At 40.0% G+C, this 24,709-nt stretch overlaps 1 long non-coding RNA gene across 1 annotated transcript in view; it reads right to left on the bottom strand.

Annotated features, from left to right (window-relative positions):
• Positions 1-24,043, bottom strand: part of LOC137162739 (uncharacterized) — a 28,894-nt gene extending 4,851 nt beyond the window's left edge. Inside the window, exon 1 of the long non-coding RNA XR_010922481.1 lies at positions 23,931-24,043. This is a non-coding gene — a long non-coding RNA (uncharacterized lncRNA). The remainder of the gene's footprint in view (positions 1-23,930) is intronic.
• Between the last annotated feature and the right edge of the window lie 666 nt (positions 24,044-24,709).

Below are 24,709 nucleotides of genomic sequence, written 5' to 3'. Positions count from 1 at the left end.
CACAAAGATTAATTTTGGAAGTTTAAAAAGACTACTGTTACGTGACAGCTGATGCACTAGAGTCTTTTGTGGAGAAGCTGTAAAGAGCCTCTTCACCTCATACAAACAAGGAAGGAGTGTGCTAAGAGAGCTAACAAGCCAACATATTAGTCCATGCAGCATGTGCTCAAGGAGATTATGATCCCTGTAATCACCATCAATTCCTTCTCCAGGTTGCCAGTGTGTATGCTGCAATCTGTAGTGAGTGCTAACTAGGGGTGCACTTTGCTAGTGCTTAGTACTAGAGCAAAGTGCAGTCCCCAGCACATCCATATGAGTTGCCATAAAGAAGCTGCACTGACTTGAAGGATTCCTGTAGAATGAACTGTGCAACATCTCTGCTTCATTTAGCCAGGCAGGATTTGACCCTAAATGTGTTACTGAACTATCTACCACAAGATGTAAATATTAAAACACTCTGCCCTGTTAAACAGAAAGGAATGAAAAATCAAATATCTGACAATATCACCAAACTTGCAGGAACCCAATTCTCATTTTCACTAAGACAACTTTTTACCACTCTGGTGAAAATGTAAATTGATCACTTTAAGGCCAGTTTTTATAGTCAGAGATGTTGAAAAGGTCTTAATCTAAATGAGAATGAAACCCTCTTATAGCTTTCACACATTCACGCCTATGCACTACCACTTTTAGTGTTGTTGCATTGAATAGAAAGGAAGAAAGATAGGAGGAGGGAAAGATCAGGGGAAAAAGAGCAAAGCCACCAAGTTGTGACACCAGAGGGCAATGTTCTCTTGTGATATCACTCACAGGACAGATACATGCCTGCAAATTTTGCATCACATAGGAGAGCTATTTTCTGAAACTCAATCTACAGTGGAGCTGGTAAGGTATTGTGTCAACTTGCATGATTTATAGAAAACCGTTACACAAACTGCTTTTGTTATCAGTGTTACATTTTACAGTAAATCATAAACGCAGTGTCAGCAGATACACAATATCAGAGAGATAAAGCTGAAAATCTCAAGTGCATATGTATTCAAGATAAACACACTATAGTAAAACTACACTGGCCTTCTCTTTCTTTCAGCACACAAAAGCCGTGAAACTAGATATTATAGTGAAACCACGGTAAGTACAGTACACAGTAAAATACAAATAAAGTTCCTTACATTAGAATGACAGCAAATCTGTCATGATCGTAGTAAGGCAATAGTTAATATGCTAAACAAGACTCAGTCAAAACATGCTTTGGTTTAATGAACAGTGTGTATTTAGCCCACACTTTTTTTCTTCCAAACTTCCCGCACAATCTCCTTTTTTTTAATTAGGTTTAAAATGGAATATTTTAAAGTGATGGATGAGCCCACCAAAAAACAAAAAAACAACAAACATTTGTCAAAGGTAACCACTGTGCTCTGATGAAACCTGTTGAACAGTACGGTGAGCACTTATTGGAATTTGTCTGAGCTACACTCATGAACTTTATGGCAGACAATGTTCTATTGAGAGCATTTGCTGCAGTGCAGCACACCTGACTGCAGCATGAGGAATTTCCCATTTACAGTGGTCATAGCCAGAGTTCAGTGTGAGGTAGTAACCGTTCTTTCACAATAACTGGAGCAAAATCAAACTTAGGCAAAATATTGACGCATTTTCATTGTTATGTATTTGCTTAAGTCTCAGAATCCCAGACAGAAGTACATGGATTTAAACTATGAATTGTAACGTAGCCATTATACAAGAAATGTAGTGGAGACTTTTTAAAATTAAAAGAATAAATCTGTTGTATATAAACACACTTCTGATGTAGAAACAAAAGGTAATGGGTAAGATTTTCTAAAGGGCCAGATATTTAGGTGCCTAAAGATGGGGATAGACACCTATTGGAATTTACAAGAGCACCTAGACGTCATGGAATCCAGTGGGAGTCAGATGCTTAGGTGTTTCTGAAACTCCCATTAGGCACCTATTTGCATATTAGGCACCTAAATTCTTTCAAGAATCTGATCTTATGTGCCTAAGCCCCCCTGACACATGTATTGACTTAAGCATCTGAGTTGTCAGAAGGTGAGACAGTGATTAGCTGAATTTACCTCATTAAGGGCCTAACTATATTTAATCATGCATTTAATGGATCGTATATACACATATATCACTTACTAGTTAGTGTTATATATAGGCAAGTGAATAAGCAATCTACAATTCATTCAATAGTGTGTAATGCAGAATCTTATAGTTGGTCACAGATAAAGTTAATCATTATGATGTAATGAATCAGAGGGGATGTTGATAGAATGTAGAGTGTCATCTCAAGTCTATGAGGATTTAAGTCTTTGCCTTTGTTTATGTACAAACAAGGTTGTATGTTTTCAGCCAGATCACTGGCCTGACATACCTCAATCTCTGTACCTATGCTGAAATATCTGCTTACCCACACCTGTTGTCCACGGATATATTCTTTTTACCTGCTATGGGCTGGGGCCCATAAAGCCTTGACTCACGTAAGGTGTTCTTATTTGTGTGAGCAGCTGTATTGATTTACTATTTGTGAGCCACATAAGCCTATCTTGACATAGCCTAGATGAAGAAGTAGGGGGAGTTGCCCAGCCCCACGAGGAGCTCAGAGGGATTCTGCCTCAGTAATGCATAATACCTTCCCAGAACTCCAAAGTGCAGAGGGTTTGAGCCTTCTGCTACTACGGCGCTCTATAAAGCACAACCTGTTCCCCCTCCTTGATAGTTCTCCACTATGTGCTACTGTTTGTGGGTTGTTTTTTAATTAAAAAATTTCTCTGTCCTTCCTAAACTGTGGTGCTGATTATGCATGTTCAATGGGACTATTGCTTCCTTAGTTTTACATTTCACCCCCCACTCAGAGATTGCTAGGCTCCTGGAGCTCTGGTCTGAGCCTCTAGGACAGTGTTTCTTAACCTGGGGTTTTAGAAGGGTCGCAAGTGCAGAGCTGGTATTGGGGGTGGCAAGAAAGGCAATTGCCTGGAGCCACAAGGGCGCCATGAAACTAAGTTACATGCCTCAGCCCCGTGGGGGTGGGACTCAGGCTTCAGGGGTACAGTAGTTTGGAAAGGTTAAGAACCACTGGTCTAGGAAGTCCTCAACTATGGACTACAAGAATGGCTACCAGAAACCTCTGACATTTCCCAGCATGCTTGGAGTCTGGGGAGGGAACAGAATGGACTAGAAACGTCTGCTGAGGCTAGTCAGGAGGCTTCTGGATGGGGCTATATGGACAAGCAGTTCGCTAGGCCAAGGGTGAGCCAGTGCCACCCAACCTCAGTGGAAGGGGATAGCTTGACTGAGACACAAAGATACTAGTTTTAATTTTGAGGTTTGAGTTTTGGAACTGGGAGCTGAGAGAGAAGCAGAACAGCTCAGAGAGTCTTTTATTAACTCCCCTCCCCAAAAAGGGAGCCTTTGAACAGCTGTGGGATCTGGAGCATGGGTCAGGCAGTTCCAGTCCTGCAAAGACCAGCATCCAGAGTGATGGAGATAAGACCTAGCCCTGGTTACCAAGATCCAGCTGTGACCTCAACAGGTCTTCAGGTCAAAGAGCCAGGAGAAGACCCTACACTACCCAGGCACAAAGACACTATAAGAGGACCCTTTATTTTGTTTAAGCTGGTCTGCATTCAGAGAGCTGCAGCACTCATCTTCAGACTCAACCTCTGCAAACCATCAGTCTGGGAAAGTGCCAGGGAGGAATCTGGGGGTTGAGAAAGAATTGTGTTGATGTAGAAGCAGATTTTTTGATAGCCTAGAGCCTAGTAAAATGCTTAGACCACTTTCCACAGCTGGAATACCAATTGTTGTACTCTGCTGAAAGCAACTAAAAGGAGGCCTTTCTGAAGCCTTAGCACAACTAACAGACAAGGAGGGAAGGGTGAAGTGAGTTTCCACGAGGTGTAATCATGACCTTGGGCCTTCCTGACTGGAGTTGTTTTTCTGAAGTATGCGGTTTTGCAAGATGGAAATTCTGGCAATAGTTAACTATTGCTATGCAGCTGGTTAACTGAGGGAAAACGCCACACTTCATCAGAAAAACTGCTGTGCAGAAGCTAAATTAACAAGCTATGTAATACTAACAAATTTGGTATTAAAAAAAAGAGAGGAAGAAATCTAAGCTTGATGGACACTTCAAGTTCCCGTGCACTTGATGGACACTTCAAGCTGCCCACCTGATGTCTACATTATTCACTAGAGACTTCCTCAAAACCCTGGGTAAATATGAATCTGGGGTTAATTTGGGGTGCTCTGCTAACCTGTTGCAGATGTGAGTAAGTACTGGAGACTAAATAAAAGTAGAAGGTTTGAGTGAAAGCACTTCTGTTTGCCTGCTTGCATCACTTATTGGCTGGACAGCTTTGTCCCCATTGAGTAAAGTTACCAAGAGCTGTGGGTTCAGCAAAACCCCTGGTAATACTGGGAGGTGGGAATGTACTGATTTAGTGTTCATTATTTCTTAGTTAACATTTTCCTTCCCAGTTCCTATTTTCTGAGCAAAATCCCCTTTTGTTATATTGTTATTTTGGGGTGTGTTATTTCTTTGCTAGAATTTGTGTTGCTGGATGTCATTGTTTCTCTTTGTACTCCTTGCCATCAGTGATATAATTATTCCTTTTCCCAAGGGGGAGCACCCCTTGTCCCTCAGGCTTGGTGAGGCATCACCTTGGGTAGAGGCCCCAGGAGTCACAAAAAAGAACTAGGACCTATGTGAGGAGAGGGGAGAAGTCTCCAGGTAGCAGCACCAGGAAGGAGGCTTGAGCTACATCTCAGGGGGAGGGGCTACATTGGACAGTGAAACACATTGAACTAAATGCTCCTATATAGATAATTACTACTAGACCTTCCTCACACTAGCAGCTAGACATTCTAACATAAAGCTTTTATAATTTCTCTTATTTTAATGCCATACTATTTTACAATCTTTTGAAAATGTTTATGAACACTAGTTCTTGTGATTTATACACAATATTTCACAGAAATCTTCAGTTGCAAATTATAAATTGCAGGGAATAGATCCAAGCATCATTCCGGTGAAAAGACAAACCAACCACAGAGGATTTTGTCAAAGAACAGGACATCTCTCTTCTATCAGATAACAGTTGGTATAGACATGATCTTACTTTGAAAAAACAAACAAACTTTGTAAGATATTTATGTACAGAAGGAGTTCTCCAAACTTTCAGACTGTATGAATGTTATGTTTAGGAACAAAGAGGAATGTAGACATGTGTTAGTGGAGTTATAAAGTTAATTTAAAAAAGTGGGCTTTCCTTTACTCCCCTTTAAAAGAAAAAACCTCTTGTATAGACCTACTCAAAAGATGCTAATGAAGATTCTTATTGAAAGTAACTTCTTCTATAGGTATGCTAAAGCCTTCAAACGTTGAAAAACACTGATGGTTGGAAGAGGTTTTTTGAGAAAATGTTGTTTATTTCCAAATCTTATAGATTCATAAATTCTAAGGCCAGAAAAGACGATTGTGATAATTTAGTCAGATTTCCTGTATAACACAGGCCCAGAATAACTACTAGAGCATATCTTTTACGGGGAAAAAAACCAGTCCTGATTTAAAAATTGCCAGTGATGGAGAATCCACCATGATATTTGGTAAATTGTTGCAATGGTCAATCAACCTAAATGTTTAAAAAATTAATTTCCACTCAATTTGTCTAGCTTCAATTTCCAGACATTGGATTGTATTATATGTTTCTCTGCTAGATTGAAGAGGTCATTATCAAACATTTTTTCCTCAGGTAGGTACTTAGGCTATGCCTTCACTGACGGCGGCAAATTCACCGCCATCAGATCGATTTCTCTGGATTGACTGAGCAGTCAGTGAAGACCTGCTTAGTTGATCCAGAAATTGACATATTAAGATCACCTCCACAAGTAGTTTAGCGCTGTGTCGACGGAACACGGTTCCCGTCTGCGCAGCGCAGTGAAGTCGGTGCGCAGAAGAGAAGCAGAAGTTACGCAAGTTTTTTGCGTAGCTTGCATAACTCCGGCTGACTGCCGCCGAATCTCGGAGGTAAGTGAAGACAAGCCTTTAGAGACTAATAAAGTCACCCTTTAACCTTCTCTTTGTTAAGCTAAATAGAGTGAGTCAATCCCTATAAGGCATGTTTTCTACTCCTTTAATCATTCTCATGTCTCTTCTCTGAACCCTCTCCAGCTTATCAAAATCCTTTTTGAATTGTGGACACAAGAATTGGACACAATTCAAGAAATATGTTTCCTCTCAATGGTGCAAACCTCTCTTTGCAACCACAAATGCTTGAAGATCTCACCAGCTTCTTTAAAGAAGTATATTGGCAAATATTTTTATCTAAAGGCAAGACTTCTAATGTAAAACTTCCTAATATCATTGCTGTGTGAATGGTGAGATGCTTCATATATCAACATGGAATCCAATGACATTATAACTAGTTACTAATTTCAGAAACCATTTAAATGTAGAATATTTATATTAATTGGAGAACCAATTAGTTATCTGGCAGTGCTCAAACACCTTCCTTACCAAACTCTGAAAGACTTTGCTAAAGACTGTTAAGAAGAAGAAATAATGCCTCTCGGATGATTATTTAAATTAAAGATGTTATTTAAGAATTAAGTTTAAAAAGACTATTTTGAGAACTGAAAAAATTTTATTTAGACAATAAGAGTGTTTGGACTTATCTGAAATAGAATTTCAACTCCAATTAAACCCTGATGGAACTGGAGGAATCTCTCAGAAAATGGGCTAAATAAAAGAAAGTTAAAACTCTAAAGATGGTCTGAGAATTTCCCACTACAAAAACCAAGGCAATATAACAATTAAGATATGGGAAAATGATAACCCTACTGCATATGCACCAACAGCCTACACATTCATGAACTGAAGATGTTACTAAGGCCAGTCTATGAAGGCACTGAGCCAATGAAAGGATAACAACTAATTTGAATCTAACCATCCCTGAAAGAGGTATATTTTCCTCCTTCCATAAAATTACAGGAGAGAAAAAAGAGTTATAAAAACACTTCTAATTGAACAAGAAACTCTCCCTCTGCTCCCCCCCCCCCATCTTTACACCACTTGTCACAGCTCATCCTGTGCATCTCCACCCCCACAAGCAAACAGCAGCTGCCAAACAAGTAAGACTCATAGAAATGTAGGGCAGGAAGGGAATTCTAGAGATCATTTAGTACATTCCCGCCAGGCTCAGACAGGACCAAATATTCCTAGACCATCCCAGACAGGTGTTTTGTCCAATCTCTTAAAAATCTACAACAGGGATTCCACAAACCTCTTTAGGTCAATTATTCTCAGCCGCGGTCCTCTGGAGGTATAGAGACTATACCTAAGATTTCCAAAGGGGTCCTCACCTCCATTCAGAATTTTTTAGGGGTCCACAAATGAAAAAAGGTTGAGAACCACTGCTCTGGGTGACTTTTCCCAGTACTTAACTTTCCTTTTTGTTAGAACCTTTTTTCCTGCTATCTATTCTAAATCTCTCTTGCTGCAGATTAAGCTCATTACTTCTTGTTCTACCTTCATTGGATGTGGAAAACAATTCATCCCAGTCCTCTTTATAAACAACCCTTGACATGTCTGAAGACTGTTAGGTGTGCCCTCATTCTTTTTCCCCCCTCCAAGAATAAACAGGCCCTTTTAAAAAAAAAAAAAAATAACCTTTCCTCATAGGTCAGGTAGTCTAAGCTTATTTTTTTTTTTGCTCTTCTCTGGACTTTCTCCAATTTGTCCACATCTTTCCTGAAGTGTGAGACCCACAACTGGACCCAAACTCCAGATAAGACCTCACCAGGGCCCTGTAGAGCAGAACAACTACTTCATGTCTTCGATATGATACACCTGTTAATACATCCCAGGATGTTACTAGCCTTTCATAACTGCATCTCATTGTTGACTCATCTTTACTTTGTGATCCATTATAGCCCACAGATCATTTTCAACAACTACCATCTAGCCAGTTATTCCCCATCTAGGAATTGGGCATCTGATTTTTCCTTCCTTAGTATAGTGCTTTGCACTTGTCTTGACTGAATTTCATCTTGTTGATTTCAGACCAATTCTCAGTTTAACGTCCTTTTGAATTCTAATCCTGTTTTCCAAAGTGCTAGCAACCCCTTCCAGCTTGGTGTCATATGCAGATTTTATAAGAACTTTCCATTCTATTATCCAAATAAAAAATGAAAGTATTGAATAGTACTGGACTCAGGACTGACCCCTGCAGGACCATATTAGATACATCTCCCAGTCTGATAGCAAACCTTTGATAACCTTTGAGTATTTTTTTCCAAACCAGTTGTGCACCCACTTTAATTACATCTGGACCAAACTTTCCCTAGTTTGCTCATCAGAATGTCATGAGGGACTATGTCAAAAGTTTTACTAAAATCAGGAAATATCCGGTCTACTGATCCCCCTCATCCGCTAGGCTAGTAACCCAGTCAAAGAAGAACATTAGGTTAGTTTGGCATGATTTGTTCTTCACAAATCCATCCTAAGAGACTCTAACACAACACAAAGAAGCACCATCTATCCACTTCAACACTATTTCTGCAATAGGATGACACTGCTCAGACTACAGTATTTGTGGGTGAGATGAAAGTTGCAGAGCACTGCCGAGGAATTAGATTTACATATTTCTTGTAGCGATTTTAATGGGATATTGAAATGCCATTGTAACTTAAGATAACACATTTTCCTGTTAAACACTAAATTGTTTAGATGATATATTCCTGGAAAGCAGACATAGGCTAGGCTTTGGTAAATAGAAAGAAATAATGGAATTAAGTATGGATTCAAGACTCTTGATATTCATTGATTTGCCTGTCTCAAGATAAATCTTTGAATAGCTTCTTTTAAGTAACAGTTTTAAATACTTTCTTTTGTTTCATAGAACTTAGTTAGGATTATAAATGGGCAAAGATGAGTAAAATTGGTTAGGTTATCCATGACAAATCAAACAGGACTCACTTGCCCTTAAACAAAATTATTTTGCCTGTCTGTAAACTGTTTTGTTAGCTAGGATACATCAAGACAGCACCTGCTACTAATTTTAGAAATAAAAGTACTTTAGTTACAATCTCTTCTGTATATCTCTGTAGAGAACTTTCAAAAGAGATGACACGTTTTGAGAGGCAATCTATCCTTGAAGGGAGCCAAAGTAACTTGATTGTTTTGTGTTCTGGTTTGTTTTAATATTTTCTCTTTTCCTTTTTTAAAAATCAGTAAAGTAGTCATAATTCAAAATAATTACAATTATACTTGTCTTTAATTGTGGTTCCCCCTGCCCAAGGCATGGCAAAGAATTCCATGTGACTAAAATAGCAGGAGTTACATCCTTGAATTGGCATTAAGAAAGAACGTGGCATTCCAATTCTTGTTTCTCTAGGCTATACATTTGTAGTAATGTTGGACATAAAATTCCTTGGCACTCACTACCTTGGGAACACCCATTTCTATCCCACAGATGGGAACATCAGCTGGTGCCATGAAGCCAAGTAAGTGTAGAGACAGAGAAGAAAGGTGATCGTCCACCAGCCATTTTAAGCCTAAACCTGCAGCCAGGTGCAGATGAGCTGTGCCCTGTGGCTGGCTATAGTAGGGGCCACTGCAGGAGCCATGAGAGAAAGTGGGTGGTACTTCAAGGAGTCACTCATGGAATAAGAAGCATGTTTGCAGTGCGGGTGGAGAGAATGTGTGGTTATGCAGCGTTCCTAGCCCCCAGTGCTCTTCCCATTTCCCTGCAAACTTTTTGAACTAGTCTGATTCCCAAGATGGGGCGAGATGGTTGGACTGGCAAAATATTAGCATTGATTCAGTGGCAAATGGATGCCGACAGGTACATTTGCACAAAACTACTGGTAAAACTTCCCAAATTCTATTCACCTTGTAGTTCAGTGGGAAACAAAAATGCATTGTTTCCACAGACAAAGGCATTTGGATTCCTGTTTGCTCTCTGATTCACAGCACTATATGTGAAGCAGAGTGCCAGATGGTGGAGTGCTGTCAAGAGAGTCTATGGAATCAGTGAGGGGTTAGAAGGGGCATCTTTTTCCCCAGTGAGACTTTGTGACTTGAAAAATTGATAGAGAAAGTAATGACACAGCAAATTCACTGTAGTGTTGCAATCATTCGAACAAGATTTTACATGGGAGCAGTGGGAGAGCTTTTTCTCTTTCTGGTCCTGATATGTTCATTTCTTCCTGCAGTCCTCTCTCCTCTTTTAGGGCCGTCCTTCCCTCCCTCCCTTGCTCTGTTTCTCCCTTTTTTCCTTGGTCCATCTGATTTTATGTAGTCTAGTTTTTTCTATAGCATCCACTAAGGTACTATGGAAGCCCTTCACATCAGTGGAGGTTCTCTGCTACTGCAGGATCAGGCCCTTTAACTATGCTGTGCTGTTCTGTGACTATTTTATCTCTTTCTCTTCCCTTGTGCTCCACTTTCACTTATCTCTATGATTAATAAAGATGCACCAGACAATTGGTCTTTTATCAGAATTATTTTTATAATAAAATGGATTGCACTGAGGAACAGAGATTAAAGAACAGAAAAGAAAATGGGCTTGTTAGCTTTGGGTTTGTTGGCTGACATTAGGTGAACTGTTGTGACTTTGGGCAAGTTGCTTAACCGTGACAATATTTGCCATTTTACATGGAATACCGTGTTCAGTGAATAGTTTGGGCAGCATTCGATGACCTCTTGGCATGGCCAAATATCATTCAATAATTTGACAAACAGCAACATTTCATCAAATAAATATTATATGTAAATAAAATATATATAAAATAAATGACCAGTTTATCCCTCTGCCTCAAACAAAAGTCCCTTGCTTTTGTCAGAATGTGTATCAAACCCTTAGTTTCCCTGTGCTAAATAGATTAGCACAGTCCATTATAAGTTGAAGGGTGGAAAGAGACAGATGGAGCGAGAGTATAAATCAGTGGTGTGCGAGTATTAACATTTTGTCTATCGCTTTATCTCATATGCAGCAAACACTGCAGTCACCACAAGGATGAGCAGGAAACACTGATGAATAATGCTATTCGTTACTGTTCATTCTAGGTTGTTTCGCAAAGGCACCAACAGGAGTTATACACTTAACTGCCACTTTGTGCCTTTGAAAATCTGCCCCTATGTCTTTTTGTTGGAGCTTTTGTAGCTCAGCAATAACTACCAATCATCTATATTTGCAGAGGCATGGTCGCCCCCCACTACTGAACAGAGCTATTTTTCGTCTGTATGTTCAGATTACATTAGAGAAAGTCCTTTAACACGGATGTTTCTTTAACATTTCAAAAGTAGGTCAACAACAAGTGAGAATGTCATTTGATTACAATTCTTTAGAAACATTTAAGGTTAAATTCCATCACATTTACAGTCATCCCACCCCTCAGATTCAAGGAAGAGGCACTGAGGTAAAGGAGGAAAATTTAACCATATGCCTTCAATAAGTTTTTGTTTAAAAACAACAAAGCATGAAATTCCCCCAATGCAAAGAGCCAGTGCAAAGCTATGTGACACTTAAGCCCTATGTTAAGGGCTTGGGTGGGACTTAGCAGATATGCATCTCCTTAATGCAAGCCCTCTGCAGAGGAGTGAATAGCTCCTTAGTGTCTCAAACAGTTGTATGTATTTATCTGGAAGCTGCTCCTGCTCCCTTTCAACTCGGTGGAAAACTTACTTCACTTCCAACAGTCAGGCTCTTAAAAAGCATTTTAATTTACCCTTAAGAATAACCATGTATGTGTGAAGAGTATGTGTCCGTCAGAAGTCAGATTGGAATGTTCATGTGAAGGATGAGATACCAGATACTATCACACCTGAAAATCCTAGCTGGGATTAGTTAGCATTCAGGGGATACCTATTGGTCTGCTGATCCCAAACCTTCAGACCCCCAATTATTCTACCATTCAGTTTATGGTAATTAGCGCCCAGCAGTCCATATGTCATACCACTTTTCTAGGGTCTTAAATTCATATTGTCGATATCAGGCAATAAATTACTTATCTTGTTTTAACAACTAGCAACGGACCCTGGACTAATGGAGCCTGATCCTGAGGAGGGGCATCTGGATACTAATGTAATATTATTTTATGTAATTTGTAAGAGCCAGTCAAGTTCAGGGATTTGGATACGACATGGGTACTGAGAAGTCACCAGGCTGTGAACAAAGTCAGGCTCTTTCAGCAACAGTGTAAGGCAGAGCTAGTTTGGTGCAACAAAGGACAAGACCTGGTGCATGTGCCCAGTTGGAGGAATCACTTGAGCCCAAACCTATGATGCAATAATGCATGGTTGGAGTCCAGGGAACAGCAGCTACATCACATTGCCACCTGATGGTGACTGATGTACTACCCCCCTCCCGCAGCCGGGGCCTCTAGCCAGCTCCAGCAGCATGGCCCCATCCCTAATTACTGCCCCTTGTCCCCTTCTTCCTCTATTGCTGACATGTCTATTCTACTCCCAGTTCTAAATGTCTACCCCCTCTCTTCCTCAAACAGTTGCTGGCTTGGTAAACCTCTCACTTACCTGAGATATGGGAAGGTAGTTCTGGCTGAATCAAGGTGGAGAACCCCCATGTATGGAAGGAGCAGAGACAAAGGGTTGATAGATTTCTCAGCTCCTGTTGGATGTAGGTTAGTGTTGAGGGATGGAGCGGATTCAGAGTAAACATGGAAGTTCTCCTCACCCCCCACCCCAACTGCCCCCCACTTCCACCACATGTCCTCCTCGGTGTAAACTCTTTGCAGTCAGACACTTGATGAAGGCAAGGGTTGGGGCAGACACTTTGTTGGCATTCTGGTGGCCAGAACTGCAAGGTGCTGGAAAACAGAATCCAGTCCATTGGTAACTGTACCCAGTACTTAGTGTAGCATCCAAAATACCTCCGAAAATGACGATGTTGGAGAGGCTGAGAAAATAGCTAGGGAGGCATGAGAAATTACAGGGCTTGATCCTGCAAGGTGCTGAGTGGCCTCAACTCCCATTTTAATGAAGAAATGAAATCAGCTTTCTGAAGGTGTTTCACAGAATTGGGTTCACAGTTTCTGATCACTTGCCCAGTACCAACCTGCCCAGAGTTCCTTCTTCAAACTCCACCACCAAGAGAACTTCCAAGGTTCTGCTACCTTCCAACTGAAGATGGGCCTCAGCCACAAAGATTGGATCTGGAACCAAATGCAGGTCCTTGTTTCTCCACAGTTTGCAAGTGCTCACATGTGGGGTTTTCAATCAGTCTGTTATAAGGCTCAATGCCTGCCCTGAGCTTCCACTCTGAAATCAAACTACCACAGAGTTTGAGGTGTTCTGATCAATGCTTTTGTTCTGGACTTGTCTCAACTTGGTTCCCAGGGACTAGAAGTAATACTCACTGACATGAGTGCACATCACCAGTTGAAGGTGTGCACATCTTTGCCTGAGTGTTAGGATTCCCATAAGGACTGGCAGCACAGTTTCTTTCATTCTTTGAAAAATAAGATCTTCTCTTCTCCCCCCACTACAGATTGTATTCTGTGATGATTTTTATCCCTATCATTTACTAGAAATGACATTTAAACTAAAGGCCCTGGGAGAGTAGACAATCCCCCCTGAAGTATTATGACAAGAGCTCCTTTATTTCTATACATTTTATATAAACTTTTTATTCTGCACACTGGCAGTATGAGATAGATGATGCTATTACTGAAAAGCAGAGACATATCTGGTTATCCTGGAATGAAAATAACCATCAATGACAAATAAAAATGTTTACTTTATTTTATTTTTAACCTCATCTGTTACAAGTTACTTATCCTGAGGGTAAAATATGTCTAGGAGGTAAACAAGTTTTTTTCTTGTAAACATTCTATATGACAGGATGAGGCGTCAGCAGTTCACCTAATTTCTTGTCAGGCACCCAACCATTTTTGTAAATCAGCTATTTTTTGTGGCAGCCACCCTCCCTTTAAATGTTGTTAAAAAGCTGCACACTTCTCTACTCTGCTTAGTATGAAAGAATATTACAGCTGTCCTTGGGTTATCACGCCCTGCCCCCGTTCTCTAGGTTAATGACCTGCCATTTATATCAGATATTTTTAGCACAAATTCTAGTTGGGGGAAAAGTAAAACAATATATATTTTATATAAAGTAAAACAAAATATATTTGGCATCACTAGAATCAGGCTTTAATGTTCAGGAAAAATACCTACATTCATGAGTTATTATTGATATTTTAAAACTACTACTCTCACTTTTCCATCTTCATGGCAGCGAAAAGGTACATCAAATACATTAGGGCTAAATTACAGCTGCCCCACTACAGGTTCACAGTATCCCAAATCCTAGATGCGCAAAAAAAAAAAAAAAAACAACCCAACCAAACCAAACCAAACAAAAAACCATGAGTCAGTCTGCCAAAAATCATGAGATTTAAAAAACTAATTCATGTTTACTTTTTCTTCCAAACCTTTGGGTTCATGTAGGTCACAGTTTCAAGTTTTTTTTCCCCTGCAACCATGAGGGCTAGAGAATTTATTTTAAAAAATGAAAACTGATTTACACACATTCATCTGACTCCAGGAGCTGGGGCTTTTAGAAACACAGCAAATATCAAAAAAAACTCATGATGAAATCTTGACAGCTGGCAACATTGCACCAAGGGCATGGTGCTAAGAGGTATACTTGGGGAACCATTTGCAGTACATAAACAACTTTATGGAACCCACAATTTATGAACAATGCTTCGTATGCCAGAAGATGTTGCTCTTTATAATCATAAATGACACATATACCAGTATCTCTTATGTAGCATAACATAGGGAGCCATCTGTAAAATGGGGATAATGATGTTGACCTTCTTTGTAAAGGGCTCGGAGATCTACTGATGAAAAGCGCTGTAAGAGCTAGGTACTGTAGTATTATTTTCTTTAGCGTTCCTACATAGGCAGCAGCTATCATATAGCTGCCTGCATGCTCCAGCCTGATTCTCTTATCACTTACATGGATGCAAAATAAAAAGGTACTCCAAAGTCAATAGAGCTACACTAGTGAAAACTAGTTTCAGTGCGAAGGGAATCAGGCCCCCGGAGTGCAAGGGGGGGGGGAGGGCATCTAGTGCTGTTGGCAGTGCTTTACACCTCAGATGGGGTGTGCCTTTTTGAAGTCAGGGTATAGCCCAGGTAAATTTCTGTAGGGCTCTGCCTACGGGAAGAGAAGTCCACCTTTTCTGAAACTGTAACAGGTGCCACTGGACAGTGTACTGCCCCCAAGCAGACTGAAGGCATCTTATCGTCTCCTGCCTTCCACACACATAACGGGTGTGCATTTCAGTTCATGTAAAAACTGCCAATGTAGAAGATCAAGCCCAGTGCCTCCAACGCATTTCCCCCCACCCCTCACACCACTCTGGATCCAAATGGCTCTTCAGCCCCGTCTTCACTAGGAAAAAAGAATTTTATCATGTGTTAGCTAATAGGAGGCAAGAACACACCTATGCAGTAAAACACGAGGTAAAATCCCAGTGAAGACAAGGCACTCTGTAGTTTTAACATGAGTTAGCAGGCCAAGGTAACTCTAGGCTCCCCTGTAGCCAAAGGTAATGTCTACACTACAAGCTAGGGAAGTGATTCCCAGCTCAGGTACACATACTAGTGATGGCCCTCATCTGAGCTAGTGTGCTAAAAACAAGTGTAGCCATGGTAGTATGGGTAGCAGCAGCCTGTTCAGACTACCTACCCACAGGGTTCAAGTGAGTTTGCACTCAGGGTGGTGAGCCCAGTGCTACCACGCCCACCACAGCTATAGTACTATATTAGCATGCTAGCGGGATGAGAGCTAGCACGAGTACGTCTACCTGAGCTGGGAATCTCACTGCCCAGGTCATAGGGTAGTCATAGCCTTTTATTGGACCTGCTAACTCAAATGAAACCTACAAATAGCCTCGTCTTCACTGGGATTTTCATCTTGTGTTAGTTACTATGCGTTAGCTGATACAAAGCAAGAACACATCTTTTTTTCCTTGTGAAAGTGCACCATTAGTCTCAGTTTATGCCATCCATATTACAATTACAGAAACACTTCAACATGCTTCTCTCCCTGTGATGCACACTACTTTATTAATTACAAAAAATTCCATTCAACTTTGCACACAAACTGATTTCAGTCATTTCTATGCCCATGCAAGTCATTCCAACAAGTCCTATTGTAAGGAGTAATAGTGTAAGAGTAAGAGTGACAGTGAGGAGTTTTTAAACTAAGGGCTGGGGGATGGCCAACAGGTGCGGAGGAGCACATAGATACAGACAGATCAGACAGATACATCCTTTATGGGAGGCTTTACTCTACTTCCCAGTAAAGTACAGGTAGGAATTGAAGAGAAAGTCAAAATGAAAAGAAAAAGAAAAGAAGAGTCCAATTCAATTACATCACATGAAGGCAGACAACTAAGTATTAATTGCTTGGATACAAATGCTAGAAGTCTAACTACTAAGATGGGTGAACTTGAATGTCTGGTATTAAATGAGGATATTGATACAATGGGAATCAGAAATTTGGTGGAATGGTGATAATCAATGTGACACAGTAATACCAGGGTACAAAATCTATAGGAATGAGAGTAGGTTGTGCTGGTGGGGGAGTGGCATTATATGTGAAAGAAAGCATAGAGTCAAATATAGTAAAAATGTTAAATGAATCAAGCCATACTCTAAAATCTCTTTGGCTAGAGAAATTCCATGCTTAAATAAAAATATAGCAGTAGGAATATACTACTGACTACCAGTACAGAATCATAAGGGTGATTGTGAAAAACTCAGGGAGATTAGAGAGGCTACAAAACCAGAAAAGCCAATAATAATGGGGGATTTCAGCTACCCCCATATTGACTGAGAACATGTCATCTCAGTATAGGATGCAGGGATAAAATTTCTAAACACCATTAACAGCCTGGAACTCACAGAGGGAGAGGCAATTCTTGATTTAGTTCTAAGTTGGACAAAAGATCTGGTCCAAGGTGTGACTCTGAACCACTTGGAAATAGTGACCATAGTATAATTAAATTTAGCATCTTTGTAGGGGGGAAATACCAAAGAAACCCACCACATAGCATTTGACTTCAAAAAGGGAAACTACACAAAAATGAGGAAGCTAAACTAAATTAAACAGAAATTAAATGGAATAGTCACAAGAATGAAATGCCTGCAAGCTCCATGGAAACTTTTTAAAGAACACCATAATAGTGACTGAAACTAAATGTATACCCCAAAATCAATCAATACAAATAAATTTAAAAAACAGTAAAAGGACCAAAAAATGCCACTATGGCCAAACAGAGTAAAGAAGTAGCTAGAGACAAAGATACATCTTTTAAAAATTGGAACTCAAATCCTACTCAGGAAAATAGAAAGGAATTGACTCTGGCAAGTCAAGTCTAAAAGTAGAAGGCAGGCCAAAAAAGAATTTGAAGAGCAGCTAGCAAGAGATACAAAAATCAAGATCAAATTTACTTTTAAGTACTTCAGAGACAAAAAGCCTGCCAAACAATCAGTGGGGCCACTGGATGATCAAAGTGCTAAAGGAGCACTCAAAGAAGACAAGTCCATTGTAGAGAAGCTAAATAAATTCTTTGCATCAGTCTTCACTGCAGAAGATGTGAGGAAGATTTCCACACCTGCACCATTCTTTTTAGGTGACATATCTGAGGAACTGTCCAAGATTGAGGTGTCAGTAGAGGAGCTTTTAGAATAAATTGATAGATTTAGCTGTGATAAATCACCAGGACCAGATGGTATTCACTCAAGAGTTTTGAAGGAACTCAAATATAAAATTGCAAATCAAGCAACTGTGACCTATTGCTTAAATCAGCCTCAGTATCTGATGACTCGAAGATAGCCAATGTAATACTGATTCTTTTAAAAAAGCTCCAGAGTCAATCCTGGCAATTACAGGCTGGTAAACCTAACTTCAGTTCTAGGAAAATTGGTTGAAATTATAATAAAGAACAGAATCATCAGACACATATGTTCATCTATGTTGGGGAATAGTGTAGCCTATAGAACTAGCCTGCTTGCATGCATTATTATTAGAGATATTTTCATATATATTTTGATATGATTGTGTGATGAAATAATAAAATTAGATATTTTATTCAGCTGTAATGCAAGGTACCTTCCAGGCCACATCCTGGATGACAGCTACTGTTAAGAGAGATATATATATATATATATATATATATATATATATATATATATATATTCAACCTTTGGCTTAGATAAATGTAGAACAGGATAAGACATATATGGTCATAACCTTTACCCTAGACAGGTCACGTCAACCTTTGGCTTAGATAAGTATCAATGTAGGACAGGATAGGACATATATGGTCATAACCTTTACCCTAGATAAGTCAAGAGACATTAAAAGGGGAAGGGGCTGTCCTGGTTACCAAGAAACTTCACAAGAACACCACAGAACCCACAATAAGCTAGAAATAACAAAGGTGAGATAAAAGACCACCTGAAGAAGGATGTGGATAGGTAAATAATACATACGAACCTAGTAGCCAATAGACAACATGTACCCCAAAAGTTTGAAGGTGGAAAGGCCAAGTATGGGCCCGGATGAAGGACACATATTCTTGAGGGTATAAATAAGATCAAATCCAGCTCATCGTAGCAGTCGACTGTCAGCTATCCCTGCTTGAAGTTTTATTTAGTGTTAAGATTCATTCTTTATTTTATATTCTTAAAGTTGTAATGTTAGTCTTAGCTTATAGCTCTTAGCTTTGAAGCAGCTCTTATTCCACTCAACTCCAACTTGAGAAATTAGACATCTCTTTCAACCAAGTCCAGGAAGGGTGTGAGTATACTAGTTTAAAGCATATCATAACTATATCTATCAAATAAGTTTTTACCTTTAAGATTGTATTAATCCATTATCAATTTGATTATTCATTTTATTTTCTCTATAGTAATCATTTGTTTATTATTTTGTGTTGTTTTAATAAATTTATAAAATTATACAAATCCTGGTTATCACTGGAATTCTTCCTGTTTTGTACCCGGGGTCCTTATAAAACTTACCTGAAGCCTGATTTAGGACACGAACCTCATGATCCTTTAATTAAAGAAATTGGCAAACCTATTACCCTATTCAATAAATTAATAACTATAAAATCAGGCTACAATAGTCAACATAGCATTCGTAAAGGGGGAAATTGTGCTTCACAAGTCTATTAGAATTCTTTGAGGGTGTCAACAAAGATATGGACAATGGTGATCCCAGTGGATATAGTGTGCTAAACTCAGCAGTTGTAGGATAAGAGGGAAAGTCCTTTCATGGATCAGTAACTGGTTAAAAGACAGGAAACAAAGAGTTGGAATAAATGGTAAGTTTTCACAGTGAAGAGAAGTAAATAGTGAGGTCCCTCAAGGATCTGTGTTGGGACCAGTGCTGTTCAACTTATACATAAGTGATCTGGAAAAGGGATAAACAGTGAGATGGCAGAGTTTGCAGATGATACAAAATTATTCAAGGTAGTTACATCCAAAGCTAACTGCAAAGAGTTACAAAAGGATCTCACAAAACTGAGTGACTAGGCAACAAAATGCCAGATGAAATTCAATGGTGAAAAGTAATGCACTTTGGAATCCATAATCCCGACCATATAAACTGCTGTGGTCTATATTAGCTGTTACCACTGAAGAAAGATCTTAAAGTCATTGTGGATAGTTTTCTGAAAACATCCACTCAATGTGTAGCAGCAGTCAAAAAAGCTAACCAAATATTAGGAGCCATTAGGAAAGGGATAGAGAAGACAGAAAATATCATAATGCCACTGTATAAATCATGGTATGCCAACATCTTCAATACTGCTTGCAGTTCTGGTGGCCCCACCACAAAAAATATATTGGAATTGGAAAGAGTACAGAGAAGGGTGACAAAAATTACTAGCAAAACAACGAGAGTCCTGTAGCACCTTAAAGACTAACACATTTCTGTGGGCATAAGCTTTTGTGGGCTGCAACCCACTTCGTCAGATGCAGCCCACGAAAGCTTATGCCCAGAGAAATGTGTTAGTCTTTAAGGTGCTACAGGACTCGTTGTTTTTGCTGTATACAGACTAACACCGCTACCCCTCTGAAAATTACTAGGAGTTTGAACAGCTTCAATATGAGGAATGTTTACAAAGACTGGGACTGTTCATCTCAGAAAAGAGATGAATAAGGGGATATGATAGAGGTCTATAAAATCATGAGTGGTGTGGAGAAAGTGAATAAGAAAGTGTTATTTTTCCCCTTCATATCACACAAAAACCAGGGGTCACCCAATGACATTAATAGGCTGCAGGTTTAAAACAAAAATAAGGAAATAATTCTTCACACAATGCACAGTCAACCTGTGGAATTCATTGGCAGGGATATTGTGAAGGTCAAAAAAGAATTAGATAAATTCACTGAAGATAGGTCCATCAGTGCTATTAGCCAAGATGGTCAGGGATGCAATGCTCTGGGTATCCCTAAAACTCCAACTGCCAGAAGCTGGGATTGGGTGATGGGGGATGGACTACTTGTTAAATTGCCCTTTTGTGTTCTGCCTTCAGATGCTTCAGAGGGAATGAATACCCGGGCTAGACAGACCATTGATCTGACCAGTATAGCCATTCCCCTGTGCTTATACAAAGCAAATCAGGTTTGTTTTTTTTTAAATTGATGACTGTAGAGAAATATTGACAACAGTTTATAAAAAAATTAAAATTAGGGTTTTTTTTGTTTTTTCCCTCCCCCCCAGTTTTTGAACAGCTTTAGCCTATAATTAGCTTTTGGTGTCCAGGTCCAAGTAGCCCAATTTCAGAAGATCTAAAGCTTTCTGCCCTTAAGGGATCACTTTGTCCTTTCATCCTTATCCCCATTTTCTCTCACCATCTCACCTCCTCCATGATACTAGCGAAAGAAAGTAATTAGGAAGATTGTCGTGATGATGAAACTAGCTCTGCTTATTCTAACCTGTATCTATAGCACTGAGTCTGAGTGGCTCATAAGAGAAGCCAAGTGAAAAATGTAGGGTTTTTTTTCCTCTGTCAATGCTACTGATGTGAACCCATGCTTTTTTCCCCCCATTACACTGGCTAAAGTTAAACAAGTTTCAACAAAAAAAAGGTTAGGTGCTGCCTGAGCTCACATTTTGTAAGGCACATCAATACTATGTATCTATCTATAGAACTCTAAGTTGGGGTTGGTCGTGCTTTGAGCAGGGGGTTGGGCTAGATGACCTCCTGAAATCCCTTCCAACACTAATTTTCTATGATTCTATGACCATGTTACAGCATGGTCTACTACAAGGCCAAAATATATTTTGCACAGGATATTTTTAGGTAGATTATGTGCAGAGAGAAAAGTTATTAGTAGCTCTTTATGTTTATACTTACAAAGCCAAACAGTTATTAGACTTAATGAAAGAAAACTATTTTTATTCATCTGTTTAGTCTAGATGAGCTTTTTTGATGTTTAACTACTATACATTTTCTATTTCTTTTCATGACTTTTTAAGTATTTATCATAAACTCTTGTGATGCCCCTCCTTTGTCTGACAAAGTTCTTCTTGGTACAACCACCATCATTCTTACCTACATAGGTCAGCTTCTCAGCCTCCTATTCAGCATCCCTGCTCCCACCACCAACTACATTATTTCCAATGATCCCCTTCAGCTACTCACCCTCAAATCCTGTCCTGTCCTGTCCTGTCCTGTCCCTATGATCTCTGGGGCATCAGTTGTTCCAGGCAGTCTGAATACTAACCTGAAATTTAACCCCACATAGAGAGCTATTACAATGTTTGTGGCCAGATATGACCCACTGAAACCCTGTTTAGCTCTGCCCATAAGCCACATATAAAAAAGTTGTTTTGTGGAAAATGTTAACATTCTGGTAAGATATGTTGCACACATTTGTTTATTAGAACTACATCAGATACAATGATTAATAGTGCTTAAGTAGTCCATAGGCCATATGCTGGCTCTCTATGTAGGAGTGAATTTACTTCAACCTGAGTGAGGACTTTGGATCAGATACTTATGGTAAAACACCTAGCAGCATGCAGCTTAGCAGTATGATGGTAATTCTGACACTGGAAGTTACTGCAGCGAGGAAGGATGTTTGGTCCAAATATAAACAGAACATAATCAGGAGCTTTTGCACTGAGAACCTGGCCCAACAATGTGCTGATTGCCGCCTTCTGTGCTCAAAGTCAATGGGAATTGAGGATGCTCTGCACTTCACTGAACACTTTATCTGGCATGACTAGGTCCCAACTGTGTTTGCTATCATACATGAGGAGCACCAACAGTATATTGTCACAGCTCCAGTGAGTGGCCCCCCTCATGGCCACTCATGAGATTATCATGGGAATAACCAGCCCCTGGTTCCCTACTTGTTATAAAACTTTCCTGGGTTTCAGCAGGCTGCAGCACTGTTTCCTCCCTTAGCCTCTCTGGCACATTTCCTGGGCTCCATCCCTCCAGGCTACTAGTGCTACTTCTTCACAGAAAGGTAGCTCCACAGCCCACCTACCTTAGGCTCCCGGTACAAGTGCTGACTCCCCAAGTTACCCCAGTAGCATAAACACACCCTCTTCCAGAATCTCACCAAAGAGGTGAACCTTCTGGATTACAGTTTAACTCTCTCAGGAGGCAGGTAGTCATTGGGAAACATAAAACCCACAGACATTTTGCACAGAGTCAAACACCATTTCTTTTACTGCCCAAGGTGAAGTACACAAGAGTACAAATTATTTAAAAAACATACATCCTAACTACAATGCCCCTTAGGAGCTCACTCTTCCCTTGGGAGTCTTTAGGCGGGTATATCTGTGTTCAAGAAGGTGGGGTTCCCGCTGGCTCAATTCTACATGCAGCTCTTGCAGCTTGAGATAATGAAAAGTGATCAGGGTGGAGAAGAAAGAGCAGCTTCTGCTCTTTTATAACCTTCCACCCCTCTGTCAGGTGACTTCCTGTTCAACCTCCTCAGGTGACCAGAGCCCCATAGCATGTTATTTCATTGCCAGGTGACCTCTCCTCTGATGAGCAAGTTCTGCTGGTTGGGAGTCAGTCTATTGTTTAGAGCTATTCCATTTCAGCGGGAGACCTCTCAAAATCTTTTGTTATCCTTTTGCCACCACCTTTGGAATTTCAGCCCAACATGGAAGCAAACAGACAAAAGGGAAGGCTACAGTGGCTGCACATTCAAAATGAAATTTGCAGCTTGGTTAAGATACATGTAGAAGATTCATAATCTCACACAGAATTAATCAGTTGTACAGATTCCCCAGACCAGCACATATCTTCTGTTGAGTCCACACTACAGAACCATTGCTTTCGGTGTTTAGTATTTCTCTCTATTAAAAACAATTGCCAGAATACAGAAGCTATTGGATTTACACTGTGCAGCAGCATATGCATAATTAACAAAGGCCTGATTCTATTGCATACCACACAGCCCTCTCAATAGGTGACCTGTTGCAACGGTTTCTCAAACTTTTGTTGAATAGCTTAGAAACACATATTTATTTGATTTTTTTTTTTAATGCCTGTAAAAGGGTCTGCTACTCCCAAAGTTCCCTCCTTGAGTATCTCTCTTTAGAGCTCCTTAAGAAAACTGTTAGAAGCTTTCTTGTGGTTGCAACTGCCTCTTCTTGTGGCCAATACTACCCCTTCTTGGGGGAGAAGGCGTGGGAGGGGGGGATGGCCTGATTCATTAACAAACAATTCCAATCATGCTCAAAGTTCCAAAATATAGTCCATCAGCACAATACTTATTCAGCTCTACCAACCCCAGCATTCTTCTTCGGTCCCAAGCTGCTATTTATCAAGCAGCTACTCTAACCCCCGCTAGCGGGAGTCCTTCCCTGCTCTTCCTAGCAGGGACATACCAGTCTTCCCAGCTGGAGTTCTTCTTTCCTCTAGGAAAGGATCCAATATCCTCTTGGTGTTGCCTATTCCCCAGTTTTGATATGCCAGCAGTCAAAACCCACTGCTGTTCTGGACCATAGCCTTCTTCAGCCCTCTAACTCTAGCCTCCAGGCCCTAGACCGTCTTCTAATCAGGGTCTCTTAAAAAAACCTCCTATAATCTCAGTCTGCAGCTTCCTGTTGTTCTTATATAGGCCCCATAAAGGCAGTTAATAGTGCGCAGGTGGGCCAGAGAAGTTCCTTCTTAAAGGGCCCAATCCACCCTATAACAATGCCAATATAAATGCTAGAACAATGTATTTTCTTACTGTAATTTAAATGGGGGAAAAAAAAGATACAGAAAGCAAAACCATAAGGTTTTGCCTTTCACATGCTCTGATATCTAGCTACTATATTGGAAAGGCCCAGTTGCATGAGGCGTTGATTATAATCAGTTGTTATCCCAGTCAGGAGATACTCAGCCCCACTCTAAGGACTAGACGACATGTCAGTCACTGACAAACTGGAAACATTAGCTGATAATCAGGAGTGTGTGTGTGTGTGTAGGATTCCTACACTGTTTTCCACAAGTGAATCAATATATCATTAAAGAGGTAAGATAAGAAAACAGAGGAGGAGAAAGTTGTGCAAGGTACATTTTTCTTGTCCCTCATACACGTGATGAACAATACGTTGCAACTCAGCCAGCTTTACTGAGGTTTTTTTTTTTTTTGCTTAAATAAAGACAATTATCTCCTTCA

The sequence above is a fragment of the Emydura macquarii genome, unplaced genomic scaffold (genome assembly GCF_026122565.2).
Source record: "Emydura macquarii macquarii isolate MOO-44397 ecotype Brisbane River unplaced genomic scaffold, CSIRO-AGI_Emac_v2 contig_2457, whole genome shotgun sequence".
NCBI classification, from domain to species: Eukaryota; Metazoa; Chordata; order Testudines; family Chelidae; genus Emydura; species Emydura macquarii.
The sequence above is the reverse complement of the archived record's forward strand: the minus strand, read 5'-3'. Positions and strand labels throughout refer to the sequence as shown.